The 19,199-nt window shown below is 36.7% G+C and overlaps 1 long non-coding RNA gene across 1 annotated transcript in view; it reads right to left on the bottom strand.

Moving 5' to 3' along the window:
• Positions 1 to 19,199, bottom strand: part of LOC147828423 (uncharacterized) — a 54,725-nt gene that overhangs the window by 26,703 nt on the left and 8,823 nt on the right. Inside the window, exon 3 of the long non-coding RNA XR_015450830.1 lies at positions 2,631 to 2,741. This is a non-coding gene — a long non-coding RNA (uncharacterized LOC147828423). The remainder of the gene's footprint in view (positions 1 to 2,630; positions 2,742 to 19,199) is intronic.

The raw sequence follows: 19,199 nt of genomic DNA, 5'->3' as shown, positions 1-19,199 counted from the left end.
TATGATTATATTTATATAAAATTCTAGAAGGTCCAAAATAACCTATACTGACAGAAGAACAGATTAATGATTACCTGGGGATTGATGAGGTGGATAGAAGTAAAATGGAAGATTATGAAGAAGCTGGAGAAAACTTATGTGAATAATATATGTGTTTACTTTTTTGGTTGTTATTTCATTTGCGTATACATGTCATAATTTGTATGCTTTAAACCCATGCAACTTGTCATATGTCAATTTACCTAAAAGTTTTTAAAAATTTAAAACTAGAGAAAGAGAATTATATAGAAAATATTTATCAAAGAAGGTTAAATCTCAAAGTAGGGAGATGAGGAAGTTGCAGCAATATCCAAAGATAATTCAGGCCATTATTCATGTTAGTTTTGTAAAAACTAGATAGATTTTAAAACATATTTATTGGGTTTGTGGAGTCAAGACTCAGGGTGTATTTTTTGAGAGCGGGGGTGGGGTGGGGGTGAGTGATGTCAAAAGTTTAGTAAAGAGGGCCAGGGATTTAGCTCAGTGGTTCGCTGCCTGCTGCTCAAGTGCAAGGACCCGAGTTTGATCCCCAGTACCAAAGAGTTTAGTAAAGAAAAGAGTTTAGTAAAAAAAAAAAGAGTTTAGTAAAGAAATATCCCAGCTTTGAGGGCTGAATTACTAATTAGCTGGAATCCTACTGAGGAGCAGAGAAGCAGACTAGGGAGGAGAACACTATGAGTTTAGTTTTTAATATATGGAATTTGAAAAAGAAACAGAAATCCCAAAAGCAGTTGAGTAATGGATCTGAAATTCAGAATGGTGAAACTGGAAATCCCAAGAAATGATGGATAAGTGATGCCAGTTTTAATTGGTTGGATCACCTAAGACTTAAACTAAAATATAAAGGCTCAGACTTAAGCCCTGGGGAAAAATTAGCATTTTATGATTGGACAAGATAGGAGCCATTGCAACGTAGAAAAATAGAAATGTATTGTGATAATCAAAACTTCAAAAATATCTATGTCTTAGTTACTTTTTCTTATAGCTGAGACAAAATACTTGACACCTAAAGTTAAAGGAGGAAAGTTTTATTTGGCTCACAGTTTGTAGAGGTTTCAGTCCATAATTGGGTGGCTCCAAGGCAGGATGGCATGACAGAGGGGCATTGCAGAGAAGAAACAGTTCATAGTGGGCAGAAAGTAGAAAAGCAACAAAGTAGCAAAGCAACAAGCAGGGAAACTCTGTTCCTTATATCTTATTCAGGATACCCACCCTTAAGGCAAGGGAGCCTTAATTCTAGCATGAATCAACCCCAGTATCAGATCCTTGATCCCAGAAGCACACACCCTAGATCTACCCACCTCTGAAAAGCCCCACCTGTGACCTCATGAGGCTCCGCTGGGACACCTAGATACAAGCCATAACAATCTACTTGGGAGGAAAAAAGAAACACATGTAATTGAACATTATGATTCAACAGTCAGAAAACTTTTACATCAGCCAAAAAATTGAAGTCAACAACAGCTCATTGTGAGCTAGCAGACATCCTGCTCTGGTTTTCAAGTGAAAGAACTCTATGTGGGCACTAAGGTATGCAGACAACTAACCCCCACCATAATACCTGCTTTAGAGGAACTCAGCAGTAAAAGTCTCTTGCTCCAGACTTTGCACTACTAATGGCAGCTTCGATCATGGCTAAGGGGGAGAACTGACTGAATTCCACATGGTATTTTTAGCCCCATAAATTTGAAATGAGACAATTTTTCAACCACAATGCTGCTAACTTTTAACCTGCCCAAACCTGGTCTAATATTTTAATGTACTTGGAGTTATTAATACCAGCTTTGATGTGTACCAATATAATGACTAGAAATTGTTCATAATTTTTGAAATGGAAAAAATGTCATGTGACAGACTTGTAAATGTGCTATTATATTTTCACAAAAAACATTTCTATGGGTCATTTTATAAATATTGAGCAGGCAAGTTATAATGATAGCATCATATATAAAACTAAATATTAAATTTAGCAAATGCAAATAAATAATTTATAATCCATTACTTATTAACTACTAAAAATAACCATTAAAGCTCAGACATTTTACCCTTACGAAAATCCTAATCAGATTCTATTAACTCCTACTTTAGAAGCATCCAACGAGCTTGCTTTACTAGTTTACTTCCCAAGAGTAAATTATAAGTAATAAGCTTGATTCAGAGAGGATCTCATTTTGAGACAAGTATAATAATGGCAGCAAACTATGATTACAGATAAAGAGAAACATGAAAAGAAGAGGAAGGAATAAAAACAGCTTTAGAAAGCAGAGATCAGAACTCCAAGAGTAGACTAGTTTATGTCTATTATGTCTATTTAGTGTAAAGTATGGAAATTGCTATATTTCATTAGCCTCTGATGACTAATAATCACAATAGTTACCAAAAAGGTTCAATACTGTCAGTAAAATTATATGAATCATTTAATAAGATTTCAGGGAAGTAAAAATTGGTTAGTAGTTGCAAAAGAGTCAGTTTCTGTTGTTAATAAATTTTGCTTATGTGAAGGAGTTTACTTTTGAGTAGTGTATGCTCTCTTTTAAAATAAAGCCATTTATAAGAAATAAGATGCAACATCTTTAAACATTATTCATTACCTTAATTCCAAAGTACTTATTAATTGACCCCAGGTTTATTCCATTGTGTTGCTTGAGGATTCTCAACTTCTTCCCGTTATCATAGTTACTTGCACAGAATGGTCCTGGTCCCTGTCAGATTACTAGATATTATTATACGGAAAGTAAATATGAGACACTTGAATTCATCTTTGTACCATGTGTTCTCACACATTCCGCCATACTTAATATGTATAAAATGTTCAACAAATGAAGGAAAATACCATACAAGCACATATCTATGTCTTTTATTCTTTTAGTGACAATAAACAATAGTATCAAAATTTATATTTGGAAAAAGCTGTAAAATGCAAATCATATAAAGGAATCAAGAAATTCAGAAAAAGTTCAAATGCACACATGAATAAAAGTTAGAAATATTACAATTTGTTAAGGAATTGCAATGTAAGCAAAAGCTAATATTGCCTCTTAGTGAATTTCCAGAAATACAGAGGTTGAAATTATTTGTTCTTATAATTTCAATTATATGTCTTGATAATTACTTAGGTTGCATTTTGTGCTGAGAAAAGGCTTAAAATTAAAACAAAATTGTATTTGGATGCTCCCTTTTTAAGTCTTCATACATTTTTAATTAATGGTGTCATAAATAAAAAGTTTTATACTATACATATTCAGAAAGCATATATCTTGAATTTTAAAGCTAATTTATATACTATTTATTAGGCTATTTATTAATTGGGATTTAAGTTTTAAACTTGTGAACACACATACGAGTGTTCAAAACACAAACCCTATAACAATCTTTATCTTGAATAATATTTAAAACTCAATCCCTATAACATAATCTTTATCTTGAATAATATTTCATTTTCAATAGATAATATTCATGCTCACTGGGTTCAATCACAAGATAATTAGCAAGGCTTATGGTTCTATTTAGAAATAAATCAGTAACAGCATACACTCAAAATATTTTATGATTAATTATTATGCCTTCATCCTTTTTGATACTTATAGTAACACATTATAAAGATTTAGAGAATAGATTTCAGTTAATAATGCCATGTGAATGTAATTTGGAGCTTTGATATCTAGATGTATGTTTTGAATAATAAAAAATGAGAAAAATCTCTGAAGAAAAACAAACAAATCCTCAAAATTCAGCCACACCAGATTAGGGAGTCTGAGGCAGGAGAATCACAAGTTCAAGTTCTGCCTTATCAACTTAGTGAGACCCTGCATCAAAATAAGTAAAAAGGGCTGGGGAGTGTAGCTCAGTAATAAATCACCCTCGGGTACATTTCCTAGAATTGAAAAACAAGGAAAAAAATAGAGATTTTTAAGTTCATTATATTCTTTTAATGTAAGAATCTGGGTGATCCGGAAAAAGGGACTAGTTCTCTCATTCATTCAATACTGAGCACCTAAAATGTACTGTCACTGTGCCAAAGGCAAGAAATAGAAATAAAAATATAACATTCTTGGGCCAGGGATTTAGTTCAGTGGTTCTGGCACCTGCCTCACAAGTGCAAGGTCAAGAGTTTGAAAAAATTATTTCCCTTAAAAACTGTCATACATGAAATAATTGATAAGCTGACTTCATTAAAACTAAAAATTATGAAAGACAATGTCAAGAAAATAAGACAAGCTATAAACTTGGAGATAATATTTGCAAAAACACATCTGACAAAGGGCTATTATCAACTATACAGAGAATTCTTAAAACTCAACAAGAAAACAAACATCCCAATCTAGAAATGTCAAAAGACCTGACACCTTATCCAAGAGGGCACTCAGACGACAATAAAGCACATGAAAATATTTTCTAGTGCATGTGTCTTTAGGAAAATGCAAGTTAAAGCAATGACCTGCCACTACAAACCTATTAAACTAGCCAAAATCCAAAACACTGACAGTGTAAAATGCTCATGAAGCTGTTGGTGTTGCAGGAGGTCTTGTTTATCACTGGTGGAAATGCAAAGTAGAGCCACTTTGGAAGACCATGTGGCAGTTTCTTACAGACCACATACTCTTGACATACAATCCAGCAATCATGCTTCTTGGTATTTATTCCAATGAGATGAAAACTGACATTCAGAAAAAAACCTGCACATGAATGCTTAGCTTTATTCAAAATTGTAAGAGTTTGAATAAAACCAAGACATCCTTCAGTTGGTAAATTGATAAACTGTAGTTTATATCTAAATTATAATATTAGCATGAAATGAGCTATCAAGCTATGAAAAAACATGGAGGCACATAAAGTGCATATTATTATATGAAAGAAGCCAATCTGAAAAGGCTATATATTATAGTATTCCACTTGTGTAACATCCTGAAAAAGGCAAAACTATGGGGACAATAAAAAATATATATATCAGTGGTTTCCAGGGGGAAAAAGAGACAGAGATAGTTTGAGCACAGATTTCTAGGCAATGAAACTACTCTGTGATCAATATATAGAATATGTTTCTCCAAATCCACAAAATGTACATTAAAAAATGAACCCTACAATAAACCAGTGCGTTTTGGATGATGTTTTATTAATGTAAGTCCATCCACTGTAACAAGTGCACCTCTGTGGTGTAGGAAGTTGATAGCACAGAAGGTTGTGCATGTGTAGGGGCAGGGGGTGTAATGACAACCTTCTGTATTTTCCACTCAATTTTCCTGCTAAACTAAAACTTCTCTAAAAGATCTTTAAAAACTATGTTGCTTACTGAGTAGTGCAAACAAGTAAGCAAATGATGAATTATGGGATGTTAACTGTCATAAAGTAGACATGTCTATGTAGGAAGGTATCACAGAAACACAGAGAAGGGAAAGAGGGTGTCCACACCAATGAGAAGAAAGGCATGATGAGGAGGCTAATCTTTGCTTATCTCCCAACTCCATATTAGGAAATGCCCCCCAATCCTAGGCTGGAGTAGAGAAAGGGGAGAAAAATGATTAAAATCCTCTAAAAAGAGTCAAGAAAGTGACAAGAAAAGAAGTTCAGGGTTAAAAAGTATGAAATGGCCTGAGAAGAGTATCTGAAGATATACCTCACTAAAACCAGGGAGCATGGCATCTAAAAACTTCTGCATTCTGCTTATTTTCTATAGAGAAGTTGATTAGAGATTTCATGGAAAGGACACAGTGTAAAGGTACAGAAGAGTTGATTATAAAATCTAAGAAAAGTACTACATGTATAAATAATTAAAGTAACATTTTAAAAAGTGTCAATAAATAAGGGGACGTAATAGGAAACCAGAGATTAAATTAAAAGTGCCTACCATAAAATTCTGTGCTAAGAATAGTCTATAAACATAGCAAATCTCTTTGTAAACAAATAAAAAGCATTTGATCATCAAAAAATATATAATGTCATTAAGAAAAAAAGCCAATTCCGAAGGAGATGCTAAATCTACAAATGTTACAGGACTAAAAATGATAATATCCTAAAGGTAAAGGGGGATTAAGAGCACATAAGAATCTCAAACATTTCTCCACCTAAGAGTAGTGCTTCAAAGCACATGAGGAAAACTTCATAAACCCATTAGAGGAGATAAACAAATCCAACATTGTAGTCAGACATTTTGCCACTTCCAATAAATAATTCACAAAACAAGTAGGTAAAAGACAAGGACATAAAAGACTTAAAAAACATTGTCAAACTTAACCCATATTGACATTTACAAAGCACTCTGCCCAACAACAGAATATGCATTGTTTTCAAGTTTGCATAGATTTTGTACCAGTACAGACCATCTTCTAGGTTGAAGAGAGCTACACTCTCCTGCATTTTAAACAATTATTTGTTGGTGCTGCTTGGGACACAAAGTGAAGTAAAAAGAGGTCAAAACAACATAAAAAGAGAGCTTGATTTACAAAAAAAAAAAAAAAAAAAAATAGGCTGAAGACATTTTAGAGGCAGAGAAATCTAATACCCAATTTTAAGTTATATGTTTTTTTAATGCCCTTTCCCTTTGCTATATAACCCTAAGTCTCAGTGAATGTCTCACACACACCACTGCTTCTGATGAGTGCAGATAAGGAGGACACAAAATAAATGCTCCCACGTTGGACTGGAAGCCATGGCAAGAGATAAGGGAACAGCTTCAAGACATAGAGTAATGAAAGTTCAACAAAAGCAAAAAACTAGAATCGTAGGTGATCAGCACAAATATATCTTCAAAAATCCTGAAGACATTGTACTTGCTATAAAACAATATAGCAGAGTTTGAATCGACCGTATCCTCACATTTGGAGAAGGGTGACCCCAGGGAAGATCTTATTACAAATTTTTCTCTCCCAACAGACAGAAGAGAAGAGTAGCATTATAGATTTATTACTCTATTGTGATAAAATATACCATACCTCTACAAATAGTAGGGGTACAAATAGTGGCTACAAATAGTTTTTAAATAAATTTTCCATTACGTATCTATCAGCTCACTTAGTTTAAGCAAGGTTTCTCAAAAGGCCACAGCAACAAGTGGATACAAACAGTAAAACAAAAATAAAGAACAGAGAGAGTGTTATGGCTTGTGTGTAGATGCCCCCCCAAAGCCTCAGGCAGTCATAAGTGGGGCATTTTCAGAGGTGACTGGATCTAGAGTGTGTGATGCTGGAATTGATTCATGGTGCAATGCTAAGATCAAGGGCACTAGGATTAAGCATGTGAGTGCTACCCGTCCTAAGTAGTCTGGATAAGACAAAAAGGGCAGAGAGATGCTGTTAAGGTCCCTTGTTACTTTTGCTACCTTGTGGGTGCCATGAACTGTTGTCCTCTGTGATGCCCCTCTGCCAAGCCACACTGCCTTGGAGCCAGCCAATTATGGATTGAAACCTCTACAAACTGTGAGCTATATAAACCTTTTCCTTTTAACTTTGAATGTTGTCTATTTTGTCTCAGCAAAAAGAGAAAAGTATATAAGACAGAATTTGGTACCAGGAGTGGGACCATTGCTATGACTACACCTCCCCATGTGGTTTAGGAGCGTTTGGGATTGGACTGTGGAAAGAGCTTGGAAAGGTTCACAGATGGCAGATGAAAAAGAAGAGGTGGAATGTGTTATGTTGTACTCTATGGAATATTCTGGTCAGAACTCTGAAGGCTTCAGAAATCCTGCAGGTAAAGATGAGGCTTGGGAGGTTTCTCCTAGAAAGGACACCATTGGCTGTTGGACTCCAGATGATGTGTGGTATGCCTTGGTAGAAAGTTTATCTGGAGTTTGCTCATGTCCAGAGACTTTGCCTGAGACTGAGATTAAGGGTAGTGGACTAATCAATCTGGCAGAAGAAATTTCAAGATGGTCTAATGTTGAGGCGGTGACATGGCTACAGTTGGGGGATTTTAGCCAGATTTATGTTGAGGAAAGAGGCCAGCAGAATGATTTAAAATGTTTTGTGCTTGGCCAGAAAGGAAGCTCCAGTAAGGCTGTGGGCTTCAAAGATAGAGCAGAGCAGATACTGATTACTGAGAAGGACCAAAAGAATAGAAAAGATGGTGTAAGGGCACTATAAGAAGCAGCAGGACGCCACCTTCAAAACTGCAAAGGTGAAGACTGCTTTGAGAAGACAGCCCCGGAGCACCATGTTTCAGAACGGCAGTGGCCTAGGGCAGTTGTTCATCAGAATTTGGTTCATAGCATCTGGACTCCTACAGCCAAGAGAGAATGAAGCCTGGCTACTGATCAAACTGACAGCAGACCTTGGCATCATCCTCGTGGTGCTGGTTTTAGATGCATACAGAATGCAAGAGTCGTGGGGTCAGGAAGGCTTCTGCCCAGATTTCAGAAGAGGCCTGGGAGGCAGGCAGCGTGGCCCTGAGAGGGCAGTGTGTGCAGCTGTGTAAAGCTGAGGGTGCAGTGCAGACAACAGAAGTTTGGAGAAGGCAGAAGCATGGATGATCTGAGGAAAACTGCTAGGCCAGAGCAGTGCCAGCCCTAGAGAGAAGCCATGGGAACGTCTACCGCTGGAAGTGCTGTAGGGGCAGAGCCACTCAAGCTCTTTGGAGTTCACAATTTCCCACAAATTGACAGAGATGCTAGAAGTGGAATGGTGGGATTTAAGGTTTGCTTTGCGGGATTTTGGACTTGCTTTGATCCCGTTCCTTTGTATCCCTGTTTGTAGCTTTTTGTGCCATTGAATGTTGGAAGCGTTTAACTTTCTTTTCATGTGTGCAGGGCCCTGCAGCTAAGAGTTGGCCTTAAATCTCAGAGGAGACTCTGGACTTGGACTTTTCAGCAGTGCTGAAACTTTTGGGACTTTGGCAGCTCTTGGAGAAGGACTAAATGCCCTTTGCATAAAGGGAGATGCATGAGTCATTGAGGGGCGAGGGGTGAAATGTTATGGCTTGGGTCTAGATGTCCCCTCAAAGCCTCATGAAGTTTTAGGTGGGGCTTTTTCAGAGGTGGTGGAATCTAGAGAGTGTAAAGCTGGAATTGATCCATGGTGCAATGCTAGGTTCAAGGGCATTAGTATTCGGAGTGTGAGTGCTACCCACCCTAAGTAGTCTGGGTAAGACCGAAGGGGTAGAAAGAAGCTGTTAAGGTCCCTTGTTGCTTTTTTGCTACTTTGTGGGTGCCATGAACTGTTCTGCTCTGTGAAGCCTGTCAATCCACCCTGCCTTGGAGCCAGCCAATTATGGACTGAAACCTGTACAAATTGTGAGCTATATAAACCTTTCCCTTTTAACAGTGGATGTTGGGTATTTTGGCTCAGCAATGACAGAAAAGTAACTAAAACAGAAAAACATATTGGGGAGAGGGAAGAGGAGCAGAAGGAGGAGGAATAGGAAGAGCAGGAGGACGAGGAGACGGAGTGGGAGGGAAAGAGGGAAGAAAAGAAGCAAGCAAGCTAGGATGTCTCCAGGATGGGAGATCAGACTAATAAACAGGAACTTATTCTGAGCATTAGCTGAGTTAAACTTCAGCTACTTATGTGTTTTTGCCACTATATGTTTTTAATATTTTTCAGTGGAAACATATAGGGATAGGGAAATGCAACTCAAATCCTCTTTTTAGTTGCTCAGGATAAATCAAAATATGAGTTTCCTACTAGTCATAGCAATTTTCAGCTTTCTTTCAAAATATCTGGTCCATAGCAGGGGGCTTAGGAGGTCATCTATGGGAGTTCTAGGAATGTGACAAAATTCTCTGAATTTGCACTTTTTTGAGATATGGAATCTTAGTCTCCTCCTGAAAGTTGGAAAGTACCCTGGTCTCTGGTCAGACCACAGGACTGCCGTGCAAGGGACATGCTGCTCATGGAGCCGCCCAATTGTCTGTATTCCCAAATAGTATTTTAAAAAGTGGTGGAATTTTCTATACAATGATTTTTGTGTCTCCTGTAACTGGCTTAGTACTACCTAGCATAAGAAGATGCTCACATAGTGGTTATAGATGGAATTGTGGTAAATTCAAAGAAAATAAACAAGTTTAGAACAGAAAAGAATTATGATTATGGCCAACATAGGAGTGTCAGCCTCCAAGTGACATTAAATCAGGTGTCTCTCTGAGAGAGGAGGGTGTGATTTTTATTGTCAAAGCAAGATAATTCCTTAAATTCAAGCAACATGTGACCAAAAGTATAGTTAATGTTATGGAGATTTAGAGAAAGGGTTTTTTCCTTTCATGTAAATAAAATTTATTATAAAAATAAAATTACAAGCCTATGCACAAAGTAAGCAAAAAATTTCCAAAATGATCTCTTTCCTCTTTCTGTGCCTTTTGACCTTCCTTTTCCAGCACTGAACTCCTTTTTTTCTGTTTTATTAAAGCTACCTCCTTCCACTCCTCGGCCCTCATCAGAATAAGTTGGCTTCCAGTAACCACCACCCAAGTAATAGTAAACGTCTTTTATATTAGAAGATAACAATTTGGAAATAAAGAGATAAGATAACAATTAGATAAATACATTCTTAGCAAAGTGTTTGACTGCTAAACACTTTGTGTGTTGCCCTTCTTCAGCACATTTGCATTTGCACTGGTCGAGAGTACATTTTAACTCATGAGAATATACAATGGTGGGGATATTTAAGGAATCAAAAACCCTAGGTATTAAAAAAAAGAAAAGAAAGAAAAATGAATGCTCTATAATAAAGTTTTAATCCAACATAGTAAGAATCATTTGTTTTTATCCAAACTATATGGAAGTAAAAGAGTGGTGCTCCTTTCACTGACCTCTAGCCATTTCATCTAGAAGTGTTTGTAGTAGAATAACAAGGAATGCAATAAATATCTAGTAAGAACACATTAAAATTTAATTTCATCTTTTAAAAAACTGTGCATAACATTGCTTATGTGTGCTTCTTCGTTAGACATTAACAGAAAATGTAAATGATGACATCTTATAAAATAAGTGAAGCAGAGATGATAGAAGATTCTCAATTTCTCCTTTGTCTTTGACCCTCATCCCTGGCTCTTTTTACTCTCCCCACTCAACCACACATTTTTTTTTTTTTGCTACTTCACCTACCTCTGAACCATGACTAACCAACAAACCACAAGGCTTGCAAAAACAGCACTCTGAAAGCATTCTCTGACAGTTATCAAATGAGAGTGCAACAACAATACTGAACCATGGGCATGAAAACTAGAACAATCTCCAACTGAAAGTTTCACAGCAATTAAAGACAAAAACCACTATGCTAGCCAAACCACAGAGTATATACTCCTCTTTCTTCCTTACCAAATAAAATGTCAACCCTGCTTCAACTCCATGTATTCTGGTGTTTAGGGTTTCCCTGGTGTGCATGGAGTGAATAATATCTTTAAGATTTATTTGAGTTATTTAATGTATTCTCTTTTCATAGTCTTACTTAATTCACTTTTCATAGTCTTACTTGAATTTCATAGTCTTATTTGAATTTTAACATTCAAATATAAGCTTCTGTTCATTGAGTATCCTAGTTAGATATACATACATATACTGTAATGGTTGGTTTTCTGTTACTATAATAAAATACCTGAGCCTAAGCACTTTATAATAAAAAGAAGTTCATTTAGCTCATAGTTCTGAAGGTTTACAAATAGTGCCAGTGTCTGTTCAGCCTCTGGTGAAAGCCCTCTGGGTTGCTTCACAACATGGTGATTGACATCATGACCAGAGCATATGCAACAGGGACAGATGACATGGTGAGGCAGAAAGCCAGAGAAATTAAGATTTTTTTATAACCAATTTTTTCACAGAAGCTAACTGGGTACCCATGATAATTACATCAGTGGTGACCTAATCACATGCCACTAAGCCTTACCTCTTAATGGCTCCACTACCTTTCACACCACACTGCTGACCAAGCACATGAACCCCTGAGAAACACACTCAATCCATCTCCAAACCATGGCACATATACACGAGTGTGTTTATAGGTATGCATATGTATACAAATTATACATATGTGACTATTTCAGGTTTTACCAAGGGCATCTTCTACTTCATTTCTGATTAAGGTCAGGATGTCAGGTTTTGTTGCGAAAGAGTCTAACTAAGGTTGCCTTGCTACTCATAAGCAAGTAGTAAATAAATTTCTCCCTACTCACTGTCTATCCTACATCTGATTAATATTTTCCCCATACTTATCTTTGTGGTTGAAGATTCAGACATTTAGTCTGAAAAAGACAAAAACTAATTAGCTAGTCTGAGGTTGTAGCTCAGTTTTAGAGCACTTGCCCAGCATGTGTGAGGCCCTGATTCAATCCGCAACACCAGGAAAAAACTACTACAAAGTAACTTGCCACGAATTCCTTATGAACATTATGCTACCTTTCTATTGCTGTGACAAAAGACCTAGGAGAAACAATTTTAAGGAGAAAAGATTTGTTTTGGCTCATAGTTTCAGTCCATTTTCACTTGACAGTGCTGTTTGGGGGCCTGTGGTGAGACAAGGCACATGATGGTGGAAGGGGATGGCAGAGGAAATCTGCTGGCATAGAGGTGATCTAGAAGGGAGGGAGGGAAGGAGGGAGGGAGGGGGAGAGAGAGAGGGAAGAGGAGGAAGAGTCTGGAGTTCACTAAATCCTTCAAGGCCATGTCCCAGTGACCTCCTTTCTCCCAGGAGGCCTCAGCAGCTCTGCCATCAGCAGGAGTCAAATCTTTTAGTACATGGCTTTTGCAAGTCATTTAAGACCCAAACCATAACAATCATTTATTAACCACTTGCAGGCATAAGAGACTCACAAAACTGTTTAGGGAGAGCAAATATCAATCTGCTTATTATTAAGCTATGATCTTTGGTCAAACTTGCATGTATAATTTTCTCCAGCTTTACTGAGGTATAATTGATGAAATAATATAAGTTTAACTTGTATAATGTAAGGATTTTATGTAAATATACATTATAAGGGTCACACGATCAAGTAAAATAACACATCCATCAACTCACGTGTGTGTTGAGAATCTTTAATATCTATTCTTATTAAATTTAAATATATTATTAGATGTAGTCATCACACTATCTATTATACCCAAGAACTTATGCCTTGTGAAACTGAAGGTTTCTGTGCTTTGACCAATATCTTCCCAAATGACATAATTTTTGCTTGTTAAAACTTCCTACTTTATGTGGATAAATTCATAAATTCTTAATAGTTGAAAAAGAGAGTTTGAAAAGCAATGATCAGTTACAGAAAATATAATGGTAATTTAATTTTTAGAAACATAATATACCCAGGAGTTAAAATTTTGAAAAAGAAAAGAAAAAGAGAGTTCAAAAGTCATCACTTATTTATCCAGTGAGATTTCCCAAGTTCACCATAATCAGACCACACCACGCTACTTGTTCTACCTAAGATCACCAATGACCTTCATATTGCTGAATCAAGATCAGTTTTAACACTCCTCTATCCAACAGCTCATTGGCTACATCCAGCAACAATTATGTCAACCTTATCACGCTCACGCCTGAAACTCTTATTCCCTCTGGCAACGTGGCCCACTCACACTTTTCCTCATCAAAATTTCTCATTTATTGTTAGTATCTTCCTTTCAGTCTCTCAGGCAAAAAAATAATTAATTAAAACAAAAACTTGGTATTAGCCTTGAGTGCTTTTTTCACATCTCCCTATAGTTCACCAGCAAATCAAGTCACTTTCTTTCCAAAAAATATCCAAGATTTCTGTACAGAAATGTAATACCTGCCTTCAGTACTGCCCCAATTCAGCCACTGCCATCTCATGCCTACCTTCACTCAGTAGCCTCCTAACTGGTCTCCTGCTTATCATACAACAGCCAAAGTGATCCTGTTAAAAAGCAAGGCCCCTAATGGCCCTCTTCTCCTCCTATCCTGGCATCTTTCAAAGGAAAATCTGGTCTTCATAATTACCTAGCAAGCCCTACAACTTCTGTCCTCTCCTTTTCTTTCCTGCTCCAGCTACACTGGTCTCCTTGGACCCTTGGATGTCCCACGCACACTCTAGGCTCAGTCCCTTGGAAAGTTTTTCCCACAGACATCCCTATATCCTCCTTCCTCACCTCCCTTTTGCATCAAATACTATCTCATTTTTTTAAAAAAGAGAGCTGAAGTTTTAATGAACTATTACTAAAAATTATTTTCATGAACAGGAAGACACATCTACTTTCTTCTATGTTACCTATCAAAATGTTTCAACATTTCAAGATGAGAAAAAGATTTCTCACCTTTTATTTTTTAGAATTCTAATTATAGGATAAAATACTGAAAAATATTTTATTTCTATCTTTTGGTTTTTGTGATGGCATTATAGTTCCCTGGGTCTAAAATTTTATGTCTTGTCTTTTCTAAAATATGATGATATGATTGCCCAAGATTCCCTTGTCAGAAGCCCACTCTACAACCTAGAAGTTGTGGCCACTCCACTGGCTGCCAAGAGCTTCAACTTCCAGACTTCTAGGAGAGCTTCCATTCCTAGCTTCCACTTCTACTTTATGCACACTAACCCTCCTCTGAGATGACCAGCATGGGAGTAGCTGCCACTCAGCATTGTTGATATTTTCCATATATTCTATAACCAGATAAGATGCCACCTCTTACTTGAAGTCCTCTCTGACCTTTCCCACATAAAGATACCACTTCTTTCTAGGACCCAAGGTCTTCAATTTGCATTTCATCTTACCATATTTGTCTGTATATATCATCTTTTTAGGTGACCCTTATCCCCTAAATAGAGATTACATATTTACTCCACAAGGCTTAGAAATACCTCTCATAAAATGAGAATTCGATAAAATATTTATTGATTAATTAGATGAAAATAGAATGAGTAACAAGCAAGTTCAGATACATACTTTTACTGCCTTATTTTTATGCCTCATTATTTTTGTTAATTAGAATTATTCAAATGCATGTCATTGTTATCTAAATCAATATTAATGATAATAACATTATAATTGTCATCAATTGTTTTAAGGTCATTATCTAAAATATGTTTTTGTTATTTAAAAAACTAGTACTATTTTCCTCAGCTTTTCATGTTCAGGTGTGGTTCTATTTATATGTCTGTATATATTAGATTTGTATTCATATGCATATATATTCAGCAATCATCTTCTCTACAAAGGAACTTGTACATGGGCAGGAGTTATATTATCTATGTAGATTTGTGTGTGCTTGTATTTGCAAAAATATCATATAACTTTTCAAGTGAACTATTGAACAAAGATGGGAATAACTAATATAAAGGCCCTAGGCATTTCTAGGGACTAGAACACTTTGAAGTATTTCAGCAAGAATATATTGACCTCTTTGGGGAAAAGGATTATGTGTAGCAACCAGACATGACTATCTAATGTTGAAGATCAAAGGGTATTGACTGAAATCTGCAGTTGCCATAGCTACTGAGCCCTGTGAATTTACTATAGTTCTCTTATTACAAGCACAAGATTTACAGTTAAGACCTCCTTTATTGATGAGAGGGGTTATCTGTTCACTAAATCTGGGAGTTTACTGGAATGATTTTCAGCCCACGTTGCTTTACTAAATTGAATCTGATTCAGTAAAATTAAAATATGATATTCTCAAGGCACACATTCATAATCTACTCTATCAATCTTTTTAGGATGTGCAAAGTATCTTAAGAGCAAGTCTAGTCTTAGAGGATAAGACATTTATAAAGTATTTTTAGATAGGGCATATTTTCAATCCATGGCAACTCCTGAAACAGACATTCAGCATTGTGGTTGATAAGGTAAGACCAAGCCAGCAGGTCTCAAATCACCTCCCACAAAATAGTTTAATATCTTTTCCCTGATGGTACCAAGTGGATTTCAGAAGCCAGGTTTTGAATCCCAACATCTCAATCATCAAAGTATGCCTGGTTATCGAAAGCTACTTTTTGAAACCTTCCCTCAAATGTGGATTTTAAAACATAATCCTACCTTTGGCTACCTTCCCTACAGTTGATCTAGTTCTCGGTTTCTTATGGTGAAACAAGTTCACTGTGCACTAGTTATCCACTTATCTGAAACAGAACACATTCACAAGCAACGTGTTATATAAAGCCAGTTTGTTGTTTACATATGGCAGTAAGGGACAAAAGAAGCCTAGGATCCACTGTGAAATGCCCCCTAAAGCTCAGGAAAAGCTACCCGAGGCAAGTGTAGTGCCCTACTGTGATGGTTTGTGTTTAGATGTCCTCCCAAAGCCTCATGCAGGTGAGGCAGGACTTTCTTTTTTTTTTTTTTTTTTTTTTTTGGTAACAGGGATCAAACTCGGGTCTGGGACTTTCTTTATCAGAGGTACTTAAATCTGAAATGTGTGATGCTGGGGTTAAGGGCGTGTGATTACTAAACTACTCCATGTGAATGATTAGTTTGGCACCACCCTAATCCTGGTAGTCTGAGTAAGAAAAAAGGAGCAGAAAGATGTTGTTAAACTCTCGTTATCTTTGCTGCCTTGTTGGCTCCATGTTGTTTCTCCTCTGCAATGCCTGTTTGTCATCTCTGCCTTGGAGTTGGCCAATTATGGGCTGAAACCTCTATAAATGATAAGCCAAATAAACCCCTTCCCCACCAACTTTGCATATCAGGTATTTTGTCTCAGCAATGAGAGAAAAGTAACTAACACACTAACCTATTCCATATTTGAGTGACTCCAAAAGGAAGCCCAGCCTGGGTTATATGCTTTGGGGCAATGTGAATCCCTGGGCTAAAGCTTTGAAAGACATCTTGCTTCCAGAAGAGAGAGGGGAAAAACCCTGGCAGTCCCAGGTCCTTCCTCCTTATCTCAAATATCACATTCCCCGGGGAAGAACAAGAAGGTAGCCCAGGCTATTTCAGATAGTTCTCCCTATTTTGCACATCCCTATTTTGCTGCATCCCCAGCATATCGTATGGCTATTGTTGAGAACTATAATACATTGAAATTTAGTGAGAGAGACTGGGCTGGTTCAAAGCCACTGGAGAACTAGGCTGCACTTACAGGTCTGTTAGTTTAAAAACCACTTTATTTATTCATCTAATTCCTGGCTAGAATTTGGTTGTGAACCACAACTACTGACAAGATATTTTCTTAACTAAATGGGTGTGGTTGCCAGAGAAGGAAATGGAAAAAAAGACTAGCAAGTATCCAGCTTCTTGACACTCAGATCTAAAACTATGTTGCAGGAGTTGCCTTTTGCTAGTAGTTAATTGCCTCTATATTCATGAATGTGCCCTTCTGTTGCTTCCTGGGGCCTGAAGAGAAACACTTCCTTAAATCTGTTTTATTTATTATATTGCAAATAAAAAGAAATAAGCTATGATTACTGCCACAAGTTACTCAACCAGGCCCAATGTCCCCACCATTTAGTATGCCAATCACTGAAACACAAGTTTTGCATACGAATATGTTTAGTCTTGGGGCAGCCAACCACATGGAGACAGGAGAACAAGTATCAAATCTGGCTCCCCAAGGATAGGGTTTAGAGGTAGTTATGGGATGAGTCAAAGGTGGCATAAGGCATAGGGGAAGGGGATTAGAAACTATGAGGAGTGAAATAATCTGTAGTTTGCCCATGGGTAATCAAACTTCACAGCTGTTCTTAGGATACATGTAGGATGCATGTCAGAAAATGACAGCATTAGTGAGATACTCAGGTGGAGTTCTGGCCCTCTGCTATCAAAAGGACACCCATCAGACATCTACAGAAGCCTAAGTGAAGGGGTCAGTAACTGCAACGTGTTTCAACTAGACAAAGCCATCTCTAAATTCTTGAAAAAATGAAAAGCGATACTAATATCCATATGTCAGATGTGTTATCTACAACAAAGGTAGTGGGTGACCAATACTTTATTGTTTAGCTAAGTGACTTCTAAAATCAGTAATGAAAACAAGTGACTGAAGACAAGTGAAGCTTGAGGGTTTATTCAGGTTTCCCCTAGTTTTCGCATGTAGCTACTAAGAAGTTCCAAAGTGTGATCTAAGCTACCAGACTGCCTGGGTATGAATTCTTGGCCAAATCACTGAGTCTCAAGTCTCTCAATTGTATAAAAAAAAAAAAATTAGCCTTTACCTCTAGTTCTTCTGTAAAAGTTGAATGAATTAATAAATGCCTGAAGCATTATAAACATACAATAATTTTTTAAAGTATGCAATAAATTTAAGCTATTATTTTCAAGTCACCCTATTTTGCTAAGAAGTTTCTTTTTTAAAAAATCAGGAAGAGAAAGAAAAATTCTTGATTCTAAAACTTATATTTTAAAACTACAAGGAGATCATCTTCAAATTCTTTAGCATCACCTGCTCCCCTCTGATCAGCCCCCATAATTGAAGTCTTGTTCTTAGAAAATACCAATTTGAAAAATGACAGTCTTTAGATCTTAGTAGAAATATTTCAAAATAGCTACATTCAGTAAATACTTAACCAAGTTCAGGGTATTAGGACACAATGGAATATTGTATCATAGTTTTTGCCAATGAATTATAATTGAAATTTACTCCAGTTCCCCGATGGGGGGTTAAGAGTTTTCTGCTTTATTTTAAAGCATATCTCTGAGATGCTGTCCTCGTCCTTAAAACAACAATAGTAAAATATCTTGGAACTCCAAGGAAAAGGACAATGACCACAGTCTCCTTAACAATAAATCCACACGTTCTTAACCTGTTACATGTATAATTTTTTTTCAAGCATGTTAATAAAAAGGAAAGATACTTTTGTTTAATGTAAAAAGCATCACACTTTCTTTTCTTAGCTTTTAAGCATGCCTCTGTTGGTCAGCAAAGAGATAAGATAATGATACGTAAAATATTGCAGGGTATAATCATCAAATGAAAGTCAAGCTGGAAAAGTAGTGCTTGGAAAAAATTTAGTTTCCTCAGGCTATATGCATTCACCCAATTGCTCATTCATCCTTAAGTCAAAACTTTTTTCTCTCCCTCACGTGATCTGTAGCTAGGCCTTCAGGCAAAGCATTCTAGAACTTGAACCACAATTCCCTTGTGTCTCTTCTTCCCAAGGCTTTCTATTTTCATTTTTATCTGCACTACTTAACTCTGCATCAAATCCAAGGAAAACCCAAACTAGAGGCTTTGTTCAGAGTATATACACTGGCATCAACACATGAAGAAAGTTGCTATTGTGATAAATAGAAGTGAGACCAAGTACCCTCCTCTAATGAGAATTAATATATTTCTCAGTTGCTCTTATTCTA

This window comes from Heterocephalus glaber, unplaced genomic scaffold, assembly GCF_053883595.1.
Source record: "Heterocephalus glaber isolate CG9 unplaced genomic scaffold, H.glaber_assembly_v1.0 deba00001097, whole genome shotgun sequence".
Classification (NCBI taxonomy): domain Eukaryota; kingdom Metazoa; phylum Chordata; class Mammalia; order Rodentia; family Bathyergidae; genus Heterocephalus; species Heterocephalus glaber.
Note: the sequence above shows the minus strand (reverse complement) of the source record. Positions and strands in the feature narration are given on the sequence as shown.